Here is a 24,693-nt window from a genome sequence, read left to right as displayed (position 1 = left end):
TCTCTATTTTATTGTGTGATTTCCATTTAGATGGCTTCAAGCTAGGGAATGTGTTTTTTCCTTTATTCTATTACATTTTATTACCATTATCTATTAACTTCTCACTCATTTATTTACCAGGAATAAATTTTGATACTTCTTTAAACAGTCTGACATAGAAGTCAGAAAAAGATATGTTTATAATTATTTGTGCAAAAAGATGTTAGTCATCAGCATCCCATTCATATATCTGTCTTGTTATGACAGGTGATACTGAATATGTAAGTACTAGTACATGAAGGTGGACTGAAAGATGTCCTATTCTTTGTAGGTAAATGAGTATTAATCTGCTGATGGTATATACAAGCCTTTACATTGGTGGAAAAGGCATCTTACAACTGGAGGAATTCAAGTACTCAGTATATAGATTAATTCTAGAAGAGAAGGAAAAGTATCCCAGATGATACTTCGAAAGAGTTCTGACAGAAAGTAAGACAATGAGGAAGGCAAAATGACCACAGATCTTCTATGAAAGTTCCCTTTCATGGAAAGATAGAGAAGATGAAAAGAAAATAAGATATCTTCACCGCCGTAAATGCTGTAAGGGCCATTCAAAGTAGTCTTCTGCTGTAAAGAACATTTAAAAAGGCTGAAGACCTAAGAATAACCTCCATGTTTCATAATTTATATATCTCTTTGAATTCAACTAATTTAAATTTAGATATCTCTGAGGGACTACTCTCAAGCTTTGGGAACTCTGAAACTAGGGGATAATCAGACGAATTTAGCACAATGACTCATTTTTTTTCAGATACATATGTATTTGTATTTGAAGTCAGATGGTAGCCTAAAGCTGAAAATTTAGTATTCATTTTTTTAAATTCTTTTTATTTATTTTTTTGAAAGACAATTGCAAAACATAAGGAGCTAGAAACTAGGAGAGATTAAGATTATTTTAAAAAGGCAATTTTTTTCAAGGCTTCTTAAAAAAAAAAAAAGTCAGGTGGGAATAACTGCATAATTTTCTAAAGTGCTTCACATTACCTATTAATAGGTGTCTCGTACAGTACAAACAATTGCTATTTAATATTATAGCTGCATCTGGTGGATCTGAACATGTCTGTTTCATTAGGTGCCCTGTAAACACAGAAAGAAGGAAAAATGTCTTTAGACACAACTCTAAGCCCATATTGTGTCAGACTAAACTTCCTAGCAGTAAAATTTTTGAGAATACTGATCAAAAAATGAATTGAAGGATATTGGTGTGGAAATCCTCTAGTGTCACAGATTGTCCCATTTCTCCTTGGTGGAACTAAAACTTCTTGATTTCACTTTAATTCTTTGCTTCTTCTTTTACATGTGTTTAGCGACACAGGTACACGATACTCCATACTGTGAAGAGATAGAAACTGCACTGTAGAAACAGAACATTGTGTTTCTGGGGCTACAAAGATTGTCAGACAGTTATTGCTTCTTTTTATTGGGTTGCGATACTGAGAAGGCAGTGCTTAGAACAGCATGTAAAAGTGTTCTTTATGATACCAGTGGTGTTGTACACCTGCAAGCTGAGGAGAAACAATTGAAAATGAGCACTGTAATGTGAACATAAGAAAGTGGTGAACAGAAAATAGAACTGTAACTAATTTGTTTTTCTTGAGTCCCACACTGGTTGTTTCATGTATTTTCTATGTGTATGTGTATTTTCTGTATACAACCTCTTTTATCAAGCTGATATATGTATTTTTTAATTTCATTTGAGCCATTCATAAGAAAAAGGTGAAAGCTTGAGGTCTTTGCATTGCTTATTTTCTATCTTCAGCATATATTTTAGACGACCCATCAGTTCCTCTTACTTTATAATAACATATTTAGCAGTACAGGAAATACGTTAGTGAATCTTGCATGATGACTCATGTTTTTGGGACTCCTGAGATGTTTATGCTTCAGGACAGACAAAATAGCCAAAAGCTAGAAGTACAAGAACACTGGATTTACCCTTTCTGAATGCAGAAAATTAATATTAGCTCAATTTATCACAATTTTCTTTATAATAAATTAAAACAGCCACTCTGTCAAGTGTCACTTTGCAACTGTGTTACAGAATATGGTTAAAAATAAGAGATATCTGATGAAATGCCAAAGATTATACTGCATATAAGGGCATGCTCACAAGGAAGTTCTGAAGTGCTTTGCCAAAACATGTTCTGAGTGAGCACATGCAAAATGGCAGATATGTAAACAAAAGCCTTTTTTATTAAGCACAATTGATTTACATAATTATGAACCATCAAGGGAGGAAATAACTGCTTGAGTCTTGTGCAGAACACCTGGAACTTCACTGGAAATTCTGGTTGAGAAAGGTTCAGTATTTCCATACACCAGTCTGTAAAATCATTACAGTTGGCATAAGGAAATTGGGGTGAATATTTAAACTATAGCAGACGTTTGAATCATCTCCAGGCCTAGTTATTTAAATATTAGTTATTAAAATTTGTCATTAAACCACATTCTCACTCTTAGGATTCTGGAGAGGACACAGATCAGTCAGAGGACCTTTCTGTTATTACCTTTAACATTTAACATGCTCAGTCAACAGGATCAATTATAAATTTAGGGAAAAAACAAACAAACATGATTTCTAATAAAGATCTAGATGTTTCAGATAGGAAAGACTGATTAAAATGAAATGCACTAAGCATTTAGGCTGTAGAAAATTAATGGAAACACAAGCTCCAATGGGATTTGTGAAGTTAATTCCCCTAGTTTATTCAAAAATCGGAGCCTGTGCCTTCAAAGCTACATCATCCAGAGAAGCAGATGTTTTCCAGTAACAACATTTAAAGCCATTTCATTCAAAATGTAGTGAATAATTTTATGGAAGCTAATTTTAAAACATATGAACTTCCTTTTATTATTCCACAAAAGAATTTACCATTCAGTGCTAAAGTTGTAGTTATATGAGATATTCCTTGTGTATTTGATGTCAATAAAATAGATAGTTCTGATTTCATAACATTTTTTTTTTTAATAACCGTAAGTTAATATTCCCTCCTTGAAGAAAACAAAGAGATGGTTTTCTGCTTATGTCTGTTCATTATTTTGTGAACCAAACTTAGGCTAGATCTTATTCTTTAGTTTAGAAAGCAAATTAGGACCTACCATGTTAGCTGACCTACATGTTGTATAGTTTCAAACAGTGGACCGCTTTTCTCCTTTGTTCAATGAGGTCTTGGGATAGAAATGGTCCAATAACTCTGTAGGACAGCTCCCTTCAGGCTCTTCAATAAAGTACTAATTTTTAAAATTTATTAAAAGAAACAAAGTCATATGAAGTTGGGGATGGGAGGGAGAAATCTTGTCTAGTTACAAGCAGATAATAAAAGTCAACTTTAAGAACATGTCTATTCCAGGGTGGTATTTGTGTGTCATGCACATATGTCAGGGCAGTATTTTTGTATCATACTATGTATCATGTTACTTATGGCAAATTAAAAAAAGCCTGGTACTTCAGGGGCTGCTCTCAAAGGGACAGTCATCAGCATCTGAAGATGCGTAGCCCTAGAAGGAAGATTAGAACTGTTGCAAGCTACTCAGGTTTAAGACTTCAAATTTACACCTGATGTAAACAATGATGCAGACTCAGATGCAGACAATCTGAGCTGTGTTCCTCTGTCTACCTGACTTTCACATGAGAGAACATAGTCAGGAGGCACTCCAGTTTTAGAGGGACATTCTGGTTCTTATTTGAAGTCACACAATGCTGTTTCTGGTGTTAACTAAGCTCTGGACTTAACTTCTTAGAGAGCCAGAAGCATTTATGTGCGGATCCAAGCCATGTTACTGACCACTTGCGATTTCAAGACCCAGTCATGATGTCTGTGTAGCTATAAGCAATTTCAAAGAAATGAGAGTAAATGAGAAAAGGAAAAGAAATATGCCTGAAGCCTATAATATCTTGAGAGAGTTTATAACTCTTCAGTCTAGGTATAGGATCCACTGTAATATTTTGTGCAAACAGAAAGGTGAAAGCAATGAAGAGTGAGATGCAATTCCCATTCTTTGTCTGGATTCTTTCTGAGATGTCTGATAACTGCAATGCTACTGCAAATTAATCATGATTTATTAGTCAGTTCAAGCCTGGCCACAGATCAGTGTTTGTTTTACTTATGTATGTTTAAAGAATTACATCCTATAAGAAGCAGCAGAAGGCAGCTCCAGTGAAATTATTTTTCAGCTAACTTCATGTAAATACTTTCACAAGTGGCTTATAAGTAATGCAGATTGTACTCACTGGAAATTACGAATGGCTCTAGGATTAGCATGGGATTTCTGTCATTTTTTTTCCTGATATCAGCAAGTGTATGATGGACAGATCTAAGAAACAAAAATCAAGGCTATAACTAAGATTAAACCTAGATGGAATTTAGATGACTAAGCCCAAAGCTATGCTTCAGAACATCTGAGCTTTCACATCCTAGATGCTTTTCCCAGGAGTGGGTTCTGAGCCCAGACTGGCTTCTGGTTATTTAGTTTACAGCTTTCATCAGGCACATACACAAGCGTGGAACCTGAGAGTATCTGTGTGCATTTCCTGCTGGCCAGCTCTATTAGGGTCCCAGTCTCTATGGCCTGTTCCCCTCTGTGCACCTTAGAGGGAGGCCCCTCAAACCCAGTCCAAGGACCAGCCATAAAACAGTTAGGATTTGCATCCTTGAACTTGGAGACAATTCCTTTCTGGAACACAGTCTTAACTACTGGAGGGTATTGTGAAGTTGATACAAATGTCATGTTTGTGACACAGAGCATTCATCATCTTCTCATCTGTTCCCATGTGTAAAATGGGGAGACAAAATTACATGTCCTCCTTCATTAGAGAGGAACGTGGTGTGTTTTCATCTTGAAAATGGCATGGACTTTCAGCTGATAGGAGAAATATTGTATGCATATGTTAGCACATACCTATTTGTGTGTGAGTGTGTTTATTCTGTTGTGATAGAAGGTTGCAAAGTACTTAAGTAACACCCCATCTGTTTAATTATTAAAGGGCAATTAAAATGTTTCAATAATATCTATTATTTTTGTACATAGTGATTACATGTGATAACTATAGTTTTCACATGCATATAGTGTCTTTAATTAACAATTTTGTGCATTAATTGTGATAGCTAGTATTCCACATGCTGTTGCCCTATTGTCTCTGTAATAACATGTTGTGGTTTAACCCAGCAGGCAGCTAAATACCACACAGCCGTTCACTCACACTTCCCTGCCTGCAGTTGGAAGGCGTGAGAGAACTGGGGGAAAAAGAAAGGTAAAAGCTCATGGATTCACATAAAGACGGTTTAATAGGACCAAAAGGGATAAGATTAGTAATGAAAATAGTTTTATTAATAAAAGAATATACAAAGCAAATGATGCACAATGCAGTTGCTCACCACCCACTGACCAATGTCCATCCCATCCCTGAGCAGCGTTTCCCCTCACCTTGGCCAGCCACCCCATATTAATTTCTGAGCATGATGCCATATGGTATGCAATACCCCTTTGGCCAGTTTGGGTCAGCTGTCCGGGTTCTGTTCCCTCCCAGCTCCTGGTGCACCCCCAGCCTGCTCACAGGCAAGGCAGCACCAGAAGCAGAAAAGTCCTTGGCTCTATGCAAACACTGCTCTGCAACAACTAAAAAATGCTGTGTTATCAGCATTATTCTCATCCTAAATCCAAAACACAGCACCATACTAGCTGCGTGGAAGAAAATTAACTCTATCCCAGCCAAAACCAGTAGCAGTTAAATTATTATGATCAAGAAAGCAATTCATAAATATTGCAGTAGCAGATGTGACTGAGGAAACAGCTTGCAGTTTCAAGGCTATCACATTCATTGATAGTAGTGACAGGAGAGTTGCTGCAGGTTACATTTTTTAAATTACAATGAAATTTAAAAATGGAATATTTACTCCCTGGTTTGCATCAGATTCTGTTATTTATCTCTGCTACAAAAGTTACCATGATCTGGAAAAGTAGACATTAATTCATATGAGGCATAAATCCATGATTTTTAAGAGCAGTCTATCTAGAAATAGTTCACATTAATTGAGTTTATTGAATTTATAATGACCTAGATAATACATCCTAAGGAACAGGGTGAAACATTTATAGAACTATGATGTAAAAAAGTGTGTGTAATCATTTCTAGTTATGCATTTTGAGCTGTTCTGCTCCTCGCAGTGTACTTGCAGCCCATGTGAAGGTGTCATCCTGCATCAAGAACTAATTTCCAAAGACTTTCTTTTCCTATGGCAGAACCTTCTTTCTCTGGTGCTAGGGTAGGGAAGGCATAAAGTTTTACCTCATCAATCCTCATACCATTACTATGGGTAATTTCCAAGAGCTCACCAACCTCTGCTCATTAGAATATAAGCCTTGCACTGCTGTAATCACTTTTGTATTCCTTGGGTTCCTTGGATTTTCCTGGAAGAAGCAAAAGAGAGATGATGTGCAGTATCATTTTTGTTAGTATTGAATTATGCCATTTTCTTCTTGTATTTTTTTTTTTTCTGTTCAGTCTTCACAAAAATATTTTTCCAGGTATATGTTTATCTATATGTGTGGAGTTTGTTTCAAGTTTATATCCAGCTTTACCTAGCTTTATCATCTGACTTTTGTAATCTGACTTGTAACAGGCTTCTCATGTTTCTTTTGTGTTTGTCTTCAATTTCTAACAGGTAAGGCAACTTAGCAGTAAAATAGAGGAGGCATGAAAGTGGTGTACAAAACTTCAAATCCTGTATAGCGAAGACAAAGAAAATATACTTCAGTTTCACAGAAAAAACATCATGATTGGAAAAATACAGCCCTATTTTGGAAGAGATTCTAAAACACATTAGAATGGTACTTCTGTAAGCCATTGTTAGCAAGATCCTAATGCTTCCATTCTTTTCTCTTACCCACTAGAGTGCTTCTCAAAGCTAACTGTAAGTGTCTTCAGTAATTGTAATAGCAACGATACACTACAACAGATGTTATGTGGATGCCAATCTCTTAGGAACATGTGTTGTAGCTCCCATTGACCTGCAGCCAGTAGTAGGTATTTTTAATTAATAGTGGTGCTTCCTGAAACTCTAGTTTCCACAGTGAATGTCAGGAACATATTTTCCCAATGACTGACATAAATGGTAAGAAAACTGAAGATCAAAACAAAATTCTAGCAATGTATTGAAACTGTTGCTTCTTCATTATGTCTCTTTCTAAATTCATACTCATCTTGTTTCCTCCTATCGTCACAAATGTGCATGGACTTCTTGCAGATGACACAAAACTGAGAGGAGTGGCTGATACACCAAAGAGTGTGCTGCCATCAAGAGGGACCTTGATAGACTGGAGAAATGGTCTGACAGGAACCTCACAAAATTCAGTGAGGGGAAGTACAGTGTTCTGCACCTGGAGAGGAATAACCCCAGGGACCTGTATATGCTGGGAGATGGCCAGCTAGAAAACAGCTTTGCAGAAAGTGACTTGGTGGTCTTGGTGGATGCTAAGTTGAACATGAGCAATGTGTGAAGGGTGATGGAGATGGTTAAGAGCCTGGCGTTCCTCTGCTGTGAGGAAAAGCTGAGAGAACTGGGACTGTTTCAGCCTGGAGAAGAGAAGGGTCAAGGGGAATTTTGTGAGTATCTATAAATACCTGAAGGGAAGGTGCAAAGACAGAGCCAGGCTCTTCTCAGTGGTGTCCAGTGACAGGACAAGAGGCAATGGGTACAAACTGGAACACAAGAAGGGTCCATCTAAACATCAGGAAACATTTCTTTACAGAGCAGGTGACAGAATGCCAGCATAGGTTGCCCAGGGAGACTGAGGAGTTGTCCTCTTTGGAGACATTCAAAAGTCACCTGGACATGGTACTGGAAAGCTGGCTATAAATGCTATAAATGGCACTGCTTCAGCAGGGGACTTGGACCAGATGACCTCCAGAGTTCCTTTCAGTCTCACCGTTCTGTGATTTTATGACCTCAGACTTGTTGCATTTCATGGTGTATTGATTTTATACCACCTTATATGCTTTGATATGCAAGAAGTAAAAACAGTATGCGCAGTAACCTCAAATGTTCTGATTCATTTTTTCGATCGTTTGCAGTTTATAGCTATAAAAAAACTTGCTATAATAGAGCCAAAGTTTCAGAAATGCATAGTTTAGTGCATGCTCTGACTTTACTGGTGGAAGTTAGCCTGGAGTTTTCTTTGTCTTGCACTGTGAACATAGCAAGTATTTTCACACTTCTTTCTTTCAACAAGCTGTTCCTAGTAGGCACTTATTGATTTAATCAAATCTTACAGCTGTAACTGAGAAGTGTTCTGAATAACAATGAGGCTTTTATAGTGAATATGACTTAATTTAGAAAATGCTGCTGATTCATGGTAGCAGATTCATTAAACTGATGAATATTGGTCCATGTGCTTATACTTCAGAAAATACTGTTTTTCAAAGTTAGATCGCTTAGTTATCTAGTAATCTTCTGTAAACTTTGTTTTGCGTTATGACAGTGTTTAACGAAAAGATTTTGGAAACTAAGATTCTAAGCCAATGATCTGGAATTAGATACAGTATACAGGTGAGATTTCTCAGTTCAATGCATTCCTGTGTGGCAAAGGTCATGAAGCTTTTGCATGAAAATAAAAGGTTGTTCCCTAAGGTAATTTTGCCTTCTTTGTAAGTTGAAAATCGTTATGCAAGCTAACTGAAAACATTTGCTGTATAACATGGGGAAATGACATGACGTCAGTGAACAGTTTGCTAGAATCAAAATACTAGAAATAGGTAACAGCAATTTGCAGATCACTGCAGTCCATGCATCCCTGCTTATTTAGAAAACAGTGGGATAGAACTTGCCTTAAGTAAACAGTGTACAAGAACATTGTAGCTTAGCTTGGTGGCATCTGGAGGTTATTCAATATAGCTCTACAACAATGAAACTTCAGCCTGGATCATTTATGTTTCAGTTAGGAAAAATGTCCTAGCTGCTATGATTTGTTAATAGAATCGCTGGTTGCTTGCATAGATCATATCAAGTCCTGTTTCTGGGGAAAAATACAGTGGGAGAATCTAGTAACTACATAAGCTGTCATTTCTGATGAATAAAAGCAGTTACAGGAGAAGTGAGCAATATCCTTTCTGCTGGGAAGGAGGCAGAAGAAAATAGTCACTGGGTGCTGTACTTGCTCCAGCATTAACAGCTGGTACAAGACTGTATGACAGGTCTTCTAGTCTGTGTTGTAGCATATGTAAATGGAATTCACCCTCACAGAACAGAGTTAAAAGTTGGATTGGATGAACTGCTTTGATTTGCATTAATAAGTCATGTCAGGTTGGGTTTAATCTTTCCAAAATGATTGTTTTTGCTTTTTCCTTCTGATAGAAATTCTGATTATTTTTTTTTGAAGCCTATCATTGACTGATATTACTCCACGGTTCATCCATATACAGTCTTTACTGTTAATACAGTTAATCAGTTGCCACTCATCCCAAGAAAGTCCAAATGTAATCAATCTGTAATCGCTGTAAGAAACAAGATCTAGGTTTAAGTTCAGTAAGCATGACTTGCTTAAAATCCATTTAGTGTCCCACAGAAGACAATCCAATCTGAAGAAAATGATGTAAATCATTGTTTAGATCAAAATCTCCCTTGCTGTTGTTTAGCACTTTGTGGCAACAGGCTGCTGACAAGGTGCTGACATATAGTATTTCTGAAATTGTTCCATAATCCATTCTTTTATAAAGAATGTAAGAGAAAGGTGTCTTCTTGTAACTACAGAAATCATCTTCATTATTTAGTATTTGCAAAGCTTTAAAAGGATTGAGAATCATCTATTTTAGTCAATATTTTTGATTGTCTTTCTCCTCTGTCACTTAATCTGTGTAAAATGGTAGATGCTCTCTACCCAGACACTTGGGTTTTGAACTCTTTTAATTCTTTTCTGTTATTTAAAGGTGAGATACATGGATTGTTTTGTCTCAATATCCCTTCTCAAAAAGTCTATTTTTTCTCTTAATCTGAAGTATGGTTAATTTTATAAACAATAAATTATACATGTAATATAAAAGATTGCATTTTAAAAGCATATGGCAGCTGACATAGGGGAGCATTTCTTTCTGCTCTCTGGATTCTAAAATTTGTACTAGTGTTTTATGTATGTTTGGCCATTTGCACATTGTATGAAATAGTTGTCTTGCTGGAAATATGTATGTGCTCACTATCCTTACATGACAGGCACGAAACCTGAATAAACTTAGTGGTGGTATTTCTTTCATAGTAATAATTGGATGTTGTACATAATTTCAGGAAAGCTAGAAAAGAAAAAAATTAAAGTCAGAAGCAAACATTAAGCCAGATTTTTATTTATTTACTGGAACATACATAATTTTTGTAAATATAATCCACCCACCCCTCAAAGGCAGATGCTGCTTGTAATTTCATAGATTTCCCTCAAATCCTAGCAAACATCTATGTACTATTTTTGTCTAGTCAATATTCTGCAGTACAAAATGATACATTAATCCTGTTACATGGTAAATTAGGCAATGAGCTACAAACATTTCCATTCCTTAATAAAACAGCAAATACATCTTAATTTTGTTCTCCTTAAATTGGAAACTTTCAGAGTAGAGATGGAGGAAGCAATGAGAGTGAGGTTCCAGAGACTGAGATACTTTATTTAGGTGAACTATGTTTGGATTTATTTTCAATTTCCTGTATTTCAGTCAGAGGCTTACAGCTGTCCATCTTGTCAGCATTAAAAACAAAGTCCTGTTTCAAAGGTGGATGGTTGCTTTTGACAGTTGGATGCCTGTTACCAAACTTGCACCTTCTGCTTCAGAACAATGATTAGCTGTCTCCTACTTACGTGAGTAGATTGCTCAAATAGATTGATTAGGCTAGAAAAGATGCTGTAAATACTTTTCTCATCAATTTCATATGAAAACATTAATACATGCTCTCTTCCTTAAAATGACTTACTATTTTGTAGATAGCAGAATTCAAAATATTTGACCAGTAGTGCTCTGGTGATTTAACCCACTGTGCCAGTATCTAGAAAGAAAAGCGTCCATTAGTTCATTGTTCTTTAAAAAGAAGCCATTAAAATCTAATACAACTTCTCACATTTGATGAGACCTATTCTTCAGCATACTTCTTGTGAACAACAGAAAATGTAGATGGAATCCCCTCATTACCTACCGTCTGTAGAGAGCTGTTGAACATGTCCAATGTACCCTGGGTTTTGTAACTAAATTTTGGAAAATGACTTATTGAGATATAAAAAAACAGAATTCATATTTTTCTACTTGTGCAGTATCAGAAAAAAAAAACTTTTCCTTTTTGAGATCATTAAGGTTAAACTTTAAAGATAATACTGTGCTAGATAAAACAGAGATTATCATATTCTCTGAGGCATTAATTTTTAAAAATAGGTTCCTATACATAAACACTCCATTATAAGTCATGATTAAAATGGACCAGTAGCTGAACTTCTGCTACGTCGGTACATCTCCTAGCATTAAATACATATGCTGGCACTTGTGAAAACGAATCTGTGGAGTGAATCTATACACAGTCTTCCAAATTTGATAGAATACCTGACTAGAGAAAGTACACCCCCACTGCGAGTGACACCTGTCTTTTGATATATGAGAAAAATATTTTGATAAAATATTTGATAAAACATCTTTTGATAAAATAATGTCTTTTGATAAAATGAGAAAGGTCTTTTTGGAAGGTATATGCTATTCTAAGTTAGTTTCTTGCACCATTTATGACATAACTGGCATAAACTCATACCATACAAGATTTCCTGTATATCTGGCCTGATGTCAAGAGGGCAATGCAATGAGAGGAGAGGGAGAAATAGATTGTGGAGGCTGCTGGAGGATTTCTGAAGCCAAGTTACACATTGTACATTAGGCATTGAGGAACTTACAGGCCATGACCTGGATTTCAGTTTGTATGAGGTGATCAGAGATTGCCTTGTTGTTTTTGTTGCTGTGTTGCATCAGAATAGCCCAGATTTATTTATTTATTTATTTATCTGTTAAATTTAGCCATTTAAATGTAGTCTAGTCAACTAAATTACCCCAAAAGATTAGAAAATCCTCAGAAGGTCTGTACTACTCTCTCATATGTATAGTTTTCTACTAGTTGAAAATAGCTGGGAAGATCATATTGTGTTATAATAAATACTATGAAAGTGATATTTTTTAACTTAGGAATAACCTCTCTGGAAAAAAAAAAAAAAAAAAAAAAAAAAAAGCCCTCTGGAGTTTAGATTTTCTTGCCTTCTCAGAACTGTGAAAAGTAGACACTGATGAAGTCAGAGTGAAGTCAGAGGCAGTGGTATTTGCCACACTGTGAGCTTTTCTCTGATGCTCAGCTAATTTGTCCTCATATACTCAGAACTAAAACATTTTATAAATTCTTTAGATAATCTACCTAAAAGTGTATTGTGCTCGCATATAGATTTTTCACACACAAAGCAATGTACACTTGATTTAATGTAACCCATTAGGTTAGTCATACACTACCATAAGCTCTTTCAAAGACATTTAAATGTGCACTTAAAAAAGTCACAAAGCTACCCAATACTTTCTCCTTAAGATTCAGTAAAAGAAATGGGCATTTTCACCTTTTTGTAACTGTGGGAAATGTTATTCAGTATGGGTAACATTTTAAACTTAGTACTAAATAATATAGATTCTAGGAAATTAGATGGTTTTCAAATAACCAAAACCTAGTTTGTTCACTGAAACCTGCTCTTTTGCCAAGCCATACAATCCTTTATTCAATAAAATAACTGTTCTGAGTTCCGAAACTAATGCAAATACCTGCCACGATATACATATTGACCTTCTGCTACAGGACCAGGATTCAAATTTAAAGTGTTCAATCAATTAATGCAATAACATTTGAAGATGATAAAAAATCTAGAATGTTGCCAAATGCTTTAATTTACAAAGTTTTCATTGGCAAAACAACAGCAGAAATGATTTATTCCCATATACATTTTAATTCTCAACTTAAAAAACAAAACGAAACAACAAACAAACAAACAAAAAAAACACTAGAAAAAACAAGTGTGAATTCAGTTATATATATAAAAAAGTGACATTACAAAAAGAACACTACTATAATAAGATGATAAATAGGATACATGCTGAAAGTGAAATTATCTGTCAATGCATTTCTCTAATTAGGTTGCAGCTACGTTGGTATTTAATTATCACAGTAGTAGTAGTGCTGTAGGTACTAAGGCATAGAAAGAGACGACTGAGAGGAGATAAAATAAAGAACTCTGAAATTAAAAATGTAGTGGCGCCGTTTTTACAGAGAACATTTATTTATTAATTCTTAAAATGGAAAAGCTAGTTATGACTAGTTATAGGATAGTACCAGGCAGAAGATATTAAACAATAGATTATTTTTTTTAATTTTATTTTTTAGAAAATGTATAGTTGTATTGTGGAACCACTTGTAAAGCTGTGGTAGCCAAAAGATTAAACAGGAATAGGAGAGAGATTAAGCAATTTAATTAGTTATGGCAGCCATAGTCATCTTATTTTTGAAACGTGGAAGAGCACAGAGGTGAAAAGATCTTTATGTATTTTTCCTATTTTGTATGCCTTCCCTGCAAGCACTTGCTACTAGCTTATTTCAGAAACAAGACTTGGGAATGCTTGGTTCTATTATTATCATCGTTGAACTACCTGTGAAATGAGAGACTGGTGTCTGGTCAAAATTCAGCAGTTTACATGCAGAGATTATAGGGCTGCTTGGGTTGGAAGGGAAGTGAAGGGAGTGAAAACTATGCACGTGTGTAATGCGTATAGGAAAAGTATGTTTTTCATCTGCTATTATAAAAAGTGGTACAATAGGTAAATAATTCAAACCTTAGTTTTGATCCTTTATGACTGCTATTAGGTAACAGTTAATCCTAAAAGAAATGGAAATGTTAAATCAGATTTTCAGAAATATACCAAAGCATTTGTGGAGACCCTGCTAGGCATTTTTCTATCCATATAAGGAGAAAAGTTGGTATTTTTCTTCTGCAAACCCACAGCGGGCATTATGAGAATAGATAGGAATAAAATAGTAATTTTTTATTGAGAACTTTTTGTTAATAAAATGATGTAGTAGCAAGTAAATCATTAAAGCAATATTCTGGAAAAAATAATCTGGTTCACTTCAAAAAAGCTGGTATGAAAGAAACACAAAAATTAAATTGGAGGTTTTTCAAAGAAACAAAGCTTATTCTGAAAAAAAAATAAAAAAATTGCAAGAAAAAGCAGCCAAGCTATATATGAATTATATGATTTATTTAGTATGGTCTCTAGTTGCACTAATGATTTAGGTTTAGCATAATGAACATTTTCTTATGTTGAGAACAGCCAAGCACTGAAATAGTATCACAAAGAAATGTGGAATTTCAACCACAGATGCAATTTAAAACCACACGTGACAAATGTTTGGAATAGCCCATTTAGACCTGATACTGGTTTAAAATGGTGAGATGGACTGTATAATCTTTCCCATTTCCTTTCCCCTCTATTATTAGAATTTTCTATTATTCTGTGATTTACTGAGAGTACCTGACATTTACTCAGCTTCAGTACCACACAAAGCCGGATCACCAAGAAGGACTTTGCTAAAGGTTAGATAACAGAACCGAGATTTCTCAATTCCAAATGGAGAGCCTGAAAATCCTTTTCAATTGCTGCCAACTGCTGCAGATATGTAAACACCATAGTGCTCTTGAGAGAGTTCCTAAACTCGGGAACTCTCAGCACAGGAGAGTTCCTAAAGAACTGCAAGATCTTCATGTGCTATAAAGTCATGCAACTGTGCAGACACCCAGAGCATACAGGCATACAAGTTACTGCAGCATGGTAGAGAGGTATGTGAGCAAGCTGCCAGTTTAAGATGCCCTTCAGATGCCCACAAAGGCTAACCAAGACAAGCAAGCAAACTCAGGAAGTTTGCACAGGTGTTTTCCTTTCTCTTAAAGATGTGAAGACTTATTGCAAACTTATTAAGATTGCAGTTCAAACAGTTTATAACGGACCTGGGTTGAATACTGCTTGCTCCTGAACAGTTTCAAACCCACATCTCCACCTCCACAGATGCTGCTGTAACTGCCAGGTCATGCACTACTCTTATGCAGTAGTTGCTCTCAAGTCTCCCTTTTGAAGTACCTCCACTCTTCAGCAGAGTGGGGAGGTGAAAGGAATTTTGATGTTATTGACTGCTTTGGGGACTTTTGTGTTGCTGGGTGTGCCTCGAGGATGGGTTACATTGACCAGTGTAGAACTGAGAACAGAATTACATTTTAAATAGTACTTGTCTGCAGAATGCCTGAACCACTACTACAAGTGCTGCCCAATACAACAGAATGATGCTTATTTCTTTTCTGAAGCACCAAGTCCAGAAATTTTACAATAAGGCAGACTTAAGATGTAATGCTTCTGCTCATATTGTTCTCCTCTATGAGCTCTCCTGCTTTGTGTCTGAATTTGGCATGTCTTAACTGAAAATGCATGTTATATTTTCCTCTTTGAGACTTCTAGCTATATAAACTGAGCAGAGAGACAATGTACTTGGCCTAGAGATCTGGATTCTGCTGCAGAGGCCAGGCATCTAGGAGCTTAGGCAATACATACTCAACACCATCAGTGTCAGAGATTTTTATGGATACAGCTCTCAGCCCACAGCTTGTAGCTTATTTTAAATTCTTTACTTTCTATGTAAGTTACCACTTCTATATGTAGACATTTCAGTGGGGCTATTCACTCCTCTACAGGTGAGCACTTAAGACCATCCACTGACTCTGGAAATAATTGGTCCTTGAAATGGCCTTCATCCTACTTTCCCAGTATGTTCCCAAGAGCTAGCTAGTGAGATTGTTCACCTCTGGAGAAAAATATAAAGGAACTAAACTTCAAACAAAGCTGTGTTTCTTTCACATACATGTTTTTAAAGCTCTGCAAACTTTCCTTTCTAATTTTCATCAAAACACCTGTGTGTTCTTGAGAAGTCAGTTAGTGTTTCACTGCTTGCTATTCCACCTAATTATTTCAGTGATGTAACTTATAACATGGGAAGAAAGTATCTGAAACTTGAAAGTAGAAAGTATGTGAACTTGGCACCAGGAAAAAAGTCCCTACAGTCAGACCAAGCAGGTTATAACAGTCTTTTAATGGAAGTGAAGAAGTCTGTTTCTTTGTTCACTTAAAATGATACAAGACAGAACATTTTTGTCACATTGTTGCACTGACAGTTTGTGTGACAATTTGGCTTAATTTGACTGTTCTCCTTGTTGACCCAATGGTTTTCAGATAAACTTTTCTGAAATAGATTTCAGTACATGATTTTTCAGATTAAAAATAATCTTGAATATCTCATTCATGTTTCTAATAATGGAAGTATATATTCAGTATGTAAAATTTTTAGTCTTCTGCAAGAATGTTTAGTGAAATTAATTGGGGAAATCTGTCTAACAGATTCTTGCTTTCCTTTTTTGTTCCAATGACTTTATGAGAAAGGTTTAATCTGTGCATCTGGGGACACAAAATATCTGCGCAAAGGGTTGTTCTATACCATAATAATGCAGTTTGTAAGGGTTAGGGTGTTTTTGTTTTCTCAACATTATTATGTTGACAAGATAGAATGTGTGCTTTTGGTGGTAGGGAATGTAACTTGCATTCCCAGGTGGTATGAGATCCACACAGATAGGGGCAAGTGGTAGGAGATGGTAGGCATTGGCCCCAGGCTGAGATGCTCTTTGCATCCATTAAAAAGTATCACATATCAAATTCATAGTGTCTTTTTTTTTTTTTTTTTCCCCGCTACAATTTTTTGTGCTATATTCATATTATGAATATAATGAAAAGAGAAATGAAAAGGCAAACTTGCCCTCAGAGGTCAGAGAACTGCAGGCTGGAAGATCCTGTGACGATCCTCCAGCCTTTGCTGTGAGGCAGGACCCAACTGCAAAGTCAGAGTAGGTTGCTTAGGGCCTAATGTTGCACTGATTCTAATGGAACAAAAAATGAGGAAATATTCACTAAGGCTGATTTTCCCAATGACTACCGTGAGCAGTAAAATTCACATTTCCCTTGAAAATATCGACTGAAGCCCAAAGTTTACTGTCTCCCTCATGAATGCCAGAAGATGATCTGTAAGCTAACTGGCAACATTATATAGCTGCCAACAACTAAATAATGCTTTCAGGTATGTGCTTTTTGTGGTTCCAAGGAAAAAGTTAGCCTTCTGTAGCTTAAAACTTTGGCAATAACTTACACTAAAAATCACTGGAGAAAAGTCTTTCCTTCTCCTGGCTAACCAGCCCATCTTCTCCCTACTTGGCTTTTCTCTGTGCTCTCCTTATTTATTCTCTTACTGAAGCTGCTCCCAACAAGCATGCATGGTTTCTTACCAGAGGAAAAACTTTTCTTCTGGAGATTCTCACCTGACCCAGGGCAAAACAAGCAAAACAAAGGCCAGGGGTGCCTTTCGTGCTGCTCACCTACCCCATTCCAAACACAGCACACAGCTTGTGACCCATTGAAAACAATCAAATGTACTGCAACCACCAGAACGTCCTTAAAGAATATTTTCCAAGGTACTTAGGGATACTGGATTTCTAGGGATCCGAGCCACAGAGTAACTGTGTCCAAATAGAGAGGTTAAGGCAGTTTTTGAAAGAGAAGGTGAAAGAGCAGCTTTGCTCCAAAATGTCTGTAGGACTGCTGAGCCCCAACTGCTGCCAGCCCCCCAGTAGTTTTGGCAACTGCTTCTGATAACAAATCGCATTTGGTTTCTCACATGTAAATTGCCTGTTAGTTACTTTCGATAATTGAATCCAGTTAATCTAATTTAGGTAAATGTTCTGGAGCAGATTAATTACTTAGAACCTTAGCTATAAAATAATCACATTCTCCATGAACATGATGTGAATTACTAAATTTCATCTGGCCCAAATGAGATTTCTTTATGTTTTATTAAGCATTTTGTACCCTTTTCATAAATGAAACCATAAGAAATACAACAGTGTCTCTCTTTTGTGATTCAGTCTATTTAACCAAAGTTATTGTTGGCAGTAAGCCAAATGCTTGTAGTCTTTCACATAGAAAATTCCTAACAATTTCCATTTAATAAGACCTCTACACGAGGAAGGCCAGGCAGATAGATTAAAAAAAATCTATCTGAAGCAGACTGCATTTAAAATATTTTAAGCATTTTTTGACTTCAATTCTTTACATTTTCCTTTTCTGAAATATATATGTGTTTGTATCATTTCATAGTTTGAGGTGAATATAGAAAGGTTTCTCTGACATTAGGCATTCTGGAACCCAAAAGGTAACTCAGCTAAGAAAACTATCTATTTTAATTTTCTGTAAATTGACGTTGTTACATATTTTCTCCTATTAACCTAAACTTTTGTGGGATATTGAATTACTTTGATCTGAAGATGTACTCTTTAAATCTAAACAAGCCAGCAATAAGATGGAGAGCAATAGAATTTGCCTTTTTTTCTTTCTCAAGCAAAGATCACAGCTAAGTTTCTTCCACTGTTTAATTGTTGTCAGTTTCAAATAGTGAATCTCTTAATGTTCACCTATAACCATACATTTCAAGGGAGTTAGATTTTTTTTTTTTTCTGGCATTGTTGAGCACTCTGCCATGAACCAACTAATAAGCCCTCTGATTAATTTTGACAGATGTTCCAGTCTGATATTTTCTTTACAAATAATTCTTTGATTATATTTTCATGCTAGTTGTGATTTACAGTCATAGTGTATAGGTAAGTTTTGCTTTGAGGCTTATTTTTTCCTACCTGATTCTATTTTCACTCTTTTACAATTATCCTCTAATGTTGGAGGGTAATCTAAAAAGAGATTTTTGATATATGGGTCATCAAAGAAGTTTTTTAGCGTGATTATGTTATTTGATATTGTGCTTCTTTTAATTGAAAACTGGTTCCTGGTTTAATTTTTCAATGTGCATGGAAAATTATCTCCTCAAATAATTATATTTAAATTTAAGTTCTGTAGTTGATTGATGTTATGATATTGGTTTTGAATGCTTCACAATTCATTAGTAGTGATTAATAATGGTTTGGCATTTGCATATGTGAATATGTATTCCCTTGTTCAGAAGGTGCTGGAGGGACCAGCTGATCGGAGGATGTTCTGGTGGAATGTTGGGGCTGCCAGGCTCCAGTGCTGGTTCAGTTCCCACCCAGACCATGTGCTCCAGGTTTGTCCAGGTTCAGGTCCTACAGCAGGCTGTGCAACCATTATATCCAGAGTGTATTTGTTGCCTTACACTATATGATGTACCTTTTCACCTTGGCAAATTAGGCCCTGATATTTTATTTTATTTTATTTTATTTTATTTTATTTTATTTTATTTTATTTTATTTTATTTTATTTTATTTTATTTTATTTTATTTTATTTTTTACAAAGGGGAGAAGAGTACTTTCTGCACTTTCCACCTTCTGTGAAAGGGGCATACTCCATTCTGAGTATACACAGTATTTGTGCTGACTGTTTGTGCTACTGTTAGTGATTCAGATGAACTCTGTGTCCATATACTTTTTCATGAGCAAGGCTCAGCAGTAAAGGTTCCTGATCTCTCCTCATCCCAATAGCAAAGTGAGCTATATATAGAGGCGACACACCTCCTTCAGTCAACTACATTTCCAAGACAAGAAAGTAGATGTTGTCCTAGCTGTGCCAAGTGGTTCGTGTCAGTGGAAAGTGCACATGAGAAGAGGAGTGACATTTGTCATGAGGATAACAAGAAGAGAATCACAGAATGGCTTGGGTTGGAAGGGACTTTAAGTATCACCTAAGTCTAACCCCCCCGCCATAGGGAGGGATGCCACCGAAGCAAGATGTGAGATGAAACAGTGATACTCAAGTTTTCATCTGTTCCCAACATCAGTGTCCCAGGAATCAGTGGAGTTTTCAGTCACATAACTTGTATACCATTTTCATTTCTATCATGCTGAGACTCCTGAGTACTAAACAATAACTTTATGTTTAGAGAAGTAGGCTGATCTAATAATTTTATAGACTCTTTCTGAAGCACTGGCTAGCTGGCGTTGGTAACTCTTCAGAAGTTTAGAGGAGCATATGAAGGCTCTGAGTTGATCTATAGTTGTTCTGTACACTTCCCAGGTTTTTAAGTCAGGTTGAAGAAGGATGTCTGGAAGGATGGAGCAGCAGAACCAGCCTTACTGTGGATGAGTGTCTGTAGTAGACTCCTCTAATCTGCAAGTGGATTTACAGACTCTGTTTTGGGTTTCTGTCTGAATAATCTTTGAGACTGTGCTAGGTGTGTTTGCAATACAGCTACTCCATGGCATACTCTTGGCTGGTCAGACCCAAGGGTAGATTTACATCCTGGGCCGTAGGTGTACTATGGTGACTACAGACTGCCATTTTGATGTCTCTAGAACTGCCTTTTGTGTGTTGCATCTGCTTATGGTTCTCGTCTTGAATGGCTTTGATTCTGGTTAGTAGTGCAAGAGTAGGAGCCTGAAGTACTCAGTAGCTGTGAGAGGTGTTGGTAACATGATGATCCCTGACATCTGGCTGTGGCTGACCTGCTAACAGTCCCTGAGTAGCCTGCCCTGTGCCTACTCACCAGTCCTTGTTTCTCTCTGCTCTGGGTAAGTTGCAAGTGAAGGAGAAAGGAGGGTCAGAGGAGTGGAGTCCCTCTTTAAGCAACAGCCATAATCAATTTGCTGTCAACACCAAGCCACAGTAAGCCACATGCAATGCCTCAGGATCTGTGGCTCTTTACAGGTCACCTATGGATGCCTAGAGATGTCTATGTTCTTGTCATATACATTGCATCAAGTTTCTAGCATTTTCCAGAGTGCTGTGTTTTGCTGGGCAGCTAAGATTTAAGTGCCAGAAAGATACGCTGTAGAGAGTGCCTATATTCCTCCTTTTCCAGTTTCTGAATTATAAACTCAGATAAGTTAATGCAAACACTGTCTTTTATCTTTGGAGGGAGATGCTATCTGCTCTTTAACCATCTGTTCTGTTTGCTTTCCAAGCAGTTTTTCCTTTTTCACTCCTTAGAGGAGCTAAGTAAAGGAAAATTTAAGTTTTCTCTTGAAATTCTCAGTCTTCACAGGCATGGCTTTCAGACGTGATCCACTTGCATTTGCTTAGTTCCACTCTGATTTTATACACATTCCCACAGTCCTATAGAGTAATACAGGCAACTTAAGCAGAGCTCCATGGGGTACACTTATTTCCTTTGGATGGCCAGGGACAATGAGTGGCAATGAAAGATTATGCTCTTTTCCAGAGGATTAATCAATCATGATACAGGGTGAACTTTTTTTTTTTTTTTTTTTTTTTTTTTTCAGTTACATTCTAAATCATTTATAATTGAGCAATTCTTTTCTTGATGTTGGAGAGCTCCTAGAAGAGTAGAAAGTCTTTGAAAATTAAATTTTCTCTAGGGTGGTCTAACACACCATGAACCTTACAAGCTTCCAGGCTTAATGGGCTTTCCTTCCAGCTTGCCAGCTCTAATTAAAAGCAAACTCTGTTTCAGTATGTTATTTTATTAGCTTGCATAAAATCACTCACATTTGTATGAGCCTGTCCAATCTTATATTCAAACCTGCCTGATCTCCTAAATGAAGACCATTTCCTTTCTTTTTCTTCTAGCCAACATGGACTTCTAAATTAATTGTTCAGACTCTTTACTTCTGCAACTGTGAGCCTGACAGGTAGAGCATTTCTCGTTAACAAGTTATTTTGCTTGTGTTGTGTCACACTGCTACATTTCTGCATGCTCCATAGTAACACTGCTTCCTAGTCAGAGAAAAAGTCTAAGGGTGTGGGAGACTAGCTCTATTAAAATGACTAACACTGCTTTACAAAATACTCAGTACTATAAATTCTCACACTCAGAGAAAAAAATGCATTGTTATCTTATTATCATTATTATCTTATTATCTATGGATATGACATATCCATAAACATGATACTGATGTTAAGCAGCCAACAAAACTCCTTTTACAAACTCCTTGTAGTTATTGGCCTTTTACTCTACTTTGAAAAATGGGTAATAACAATATTAAATGATTTATTATCCTTTTCTTCTTCTATATATATATTTATCTGCTCTAAAATGAGCAGACTCCGTATGACTCTAGTTCTCTACACCAATAAAAATTGCAAACTGCTTTACAAATCATACACTTTATCTACCTTGATACGAAGGTTCTTTGTACTGAAATAGGATGCCTATCCACATGGAACCACTCTGTAAATATGTTTCAGGCAGATACTGTAGCATATGGTATCAAATGCAAATTCCAATGTGATTTTTCAGGTGCATAAAATGTAATTATCCTCTTTGAATTTTAGATAGGGCCATCCAGCATTAAGCTTAATTTGTTCCTGCTGCTTTATAATGTCTGAATGCTTTCACTGGACATTTAACTTCACAACACCACTGAGATATGGTAGTACAATTAACTTCATTATACAAAAGCAGAATCAAGACACTGAGAAACATAGAATCTGAATTAAAATCTGTTGAGGAAAGAAAATATTTGTTTAGCTTCACTTGGTCTTGGATTGTACCCAAGCTTATACATGAGACTTGGAAAGAATGTCTTTCACAAGTGGTCTCTTAAGCAAAAAATAAAAATAAAATAATAATAATAATAAATCTATTATGAAAGGTAACTGGGATCTTTAATCAGTGCAAGCTGTATTTTGAAATGCCTGGAACATTGTGCTAAACATTGACCAAGAAAAGAAAGAAAAAATATCCTCAGTTGTTCTTTTCTGAAAGAAAAACAATTACACTGGGACACTTTTTCTTACTATTTTCTAATTGAATCATTAAGTATTTGAGCTATGATTGCAATAGGTTTACTATACCTGAAGCCTTCAATCATGTATTTATTAGAGCACTTTACTGTTGCAGTCATTTTCATATCAGTAAAGAACTCCTCTGATGAATGCATCTATACGTCTGTTAGTACAGTTTGTTTCACTCAGGAAAACTGTCTCCTCACATCAAGGAATTGTGTAACATCACCAACAGAAGGCTGCAGGACTGATCTAGAATTAGTGCACAAAATAGGGCACAGTGATATCTGGAAATGTAAATATTAAAGTAATAATGTGCCATAAAAATACTGTTAGATCTTAGTTAATAAGATTTAGCTCTTAAAGAGTTCACTATAGAATTCTATATTGAGAATGCCACTGACAAAATTCTAACATTTTAGTCATTTTTAAGAATCTTTGTTATACTTACTTTATCCTCTTTGATATTAATCACTGTTTTGGTATACCCAGCTCCAGCTTCTGTCAGGATCAAAAAGCTCCCCAAAGCTCATTACAATTATCAGTGAAGACTAAGGCAATATCTGTGCTAGAAAGCGAGCTGTAAATTCCCTAATGAGAGAGGTCAAATGAACTGAAACCTTCCGCTCAGTCTCATTATATACTGTTACTCAAATAAACACATACGTTGGGTTGTTCAGTAAAGAAAAATATTTTAATAATTTTTACTCCCAGAGTTGGGGTTGAGGGGGAAGGCAGAGAAACCTTGATGTCAACCATATGGGACTTCATACTTCTTATGGATGCATTTGAACCCCTGTATTAACCCCATGGTATTGTCAAAAAGCACAGCATTTGGCATGTCAGTTTTTTCTAGAATAGCTCTTCCCAATAGCTTTTCTGTTCTTAGGTTAAAATCCATCTGATATTTGGAATGAGAGCTGACTCTTGGATCCAAGGTCTTTCTAAAACAGTTGAGTCTAAGAAGCAGCTGGTCACTGCTTGCCTCTGGCCATCACAATATGCTTTAAGGTGTTGTCATTCCTGTTTGGCTATCTTCTTTACATGTATGATTCTTTAGCTCTACTAACTAAAACATTCTGTAGACAAAGCTCCAGATCAGACTAAATTTTCTATCCTCTGCTGAATGTCATTTGACACATCTTTAGCATCATATTTAAAGAAAAGACCAAATAGTAGTTTCCCTTTTACTTGATTGTGTTTGTCAACAATCAATATTATTCAAGAAATCAGATAAATCAAAAAGACACAAACCCTTTCTTAGGATAATGGATATAAGACTTCTGAAGAAAGAACAGTTGATGGAACAAGAGCAGATTATTTGTGTTATCATATAAAGCAAGTCACCATGAACTTTAATCCTAAAAGTCAGAAATTGATATCAGATTGTTCAGTAGATGATTGGTCAAAATTTTATAAACTGACCTTTCTAGGAAGAAGACTCTCCAGTTCTGTCTGTTCCAAGTCAAGCTCTTAGATAAGTTTTGGGTTATGAAGCCAAATATTGTCATCTATAAGCAGAACTAAGTTATTCTGATACCTCTTTTCAGAGGCGCATATAGTTTTTCAAGGCACATATTAATTTCTTATCTTTTTGGCAAAATTATACCATATTTTCTTTCCTTTTCCCCCCATGGAATTCACAATGCCTATGCTGCCATCATATCTGAACACTTGTGTGGCCTTCCCTTGCCTGTGCTACTTAGCCTTAACTACTTAGATTAAAATTCCCTGAAGCAATGCGAGTTTTCAGAGGAGGAAAGGAGGGATGACTGTACCTTCCCTCTGCCTTTGCCTAACTTGAATTTGTCTCTGCTTAGAG

At 36.1% G+C, this 24,693-nt stretch overlaps 1 long non-coding RNA gene across 1 annotated transcript in view; it reads left to right on the top strand.

The window, feature by feature from the left end:
- LOC311435867 overlaps positions 1–8,667 on the top strand; it is a 46,414-nt gene extending 37,747 nt beyond the window's left edge. The window contains exons 2-3 of the long non-coding RNA XR_014692462.1: positions 7,284–7,971; positions 8,625–8,667. This is a non-coding gene — a long non-coding RNA (uncharacterized lncRNA). The remainder of the gene's footprint in view (positions 1–7,283; positions 7,972–8,624) is intronic.
- The last annotated feature ends 16,026 nt before the right edge of the window (positions 8,668–24,693 follow it).

This window comes from Aythya ferina (genome assembly GCF_964211825.1).
Source record: "Aythya ferina genome assembly, chromosome: 4".
NCBI lineage: Eukaryota > Metazoa > Chordata > Aves > Anseriformes > Anatidae > Aythya > Aythya ferina.
Note: the sequence above shows the minus strand (reverse complement) of the source record. Positions and strands in the feature narration are given on the sequence as shown.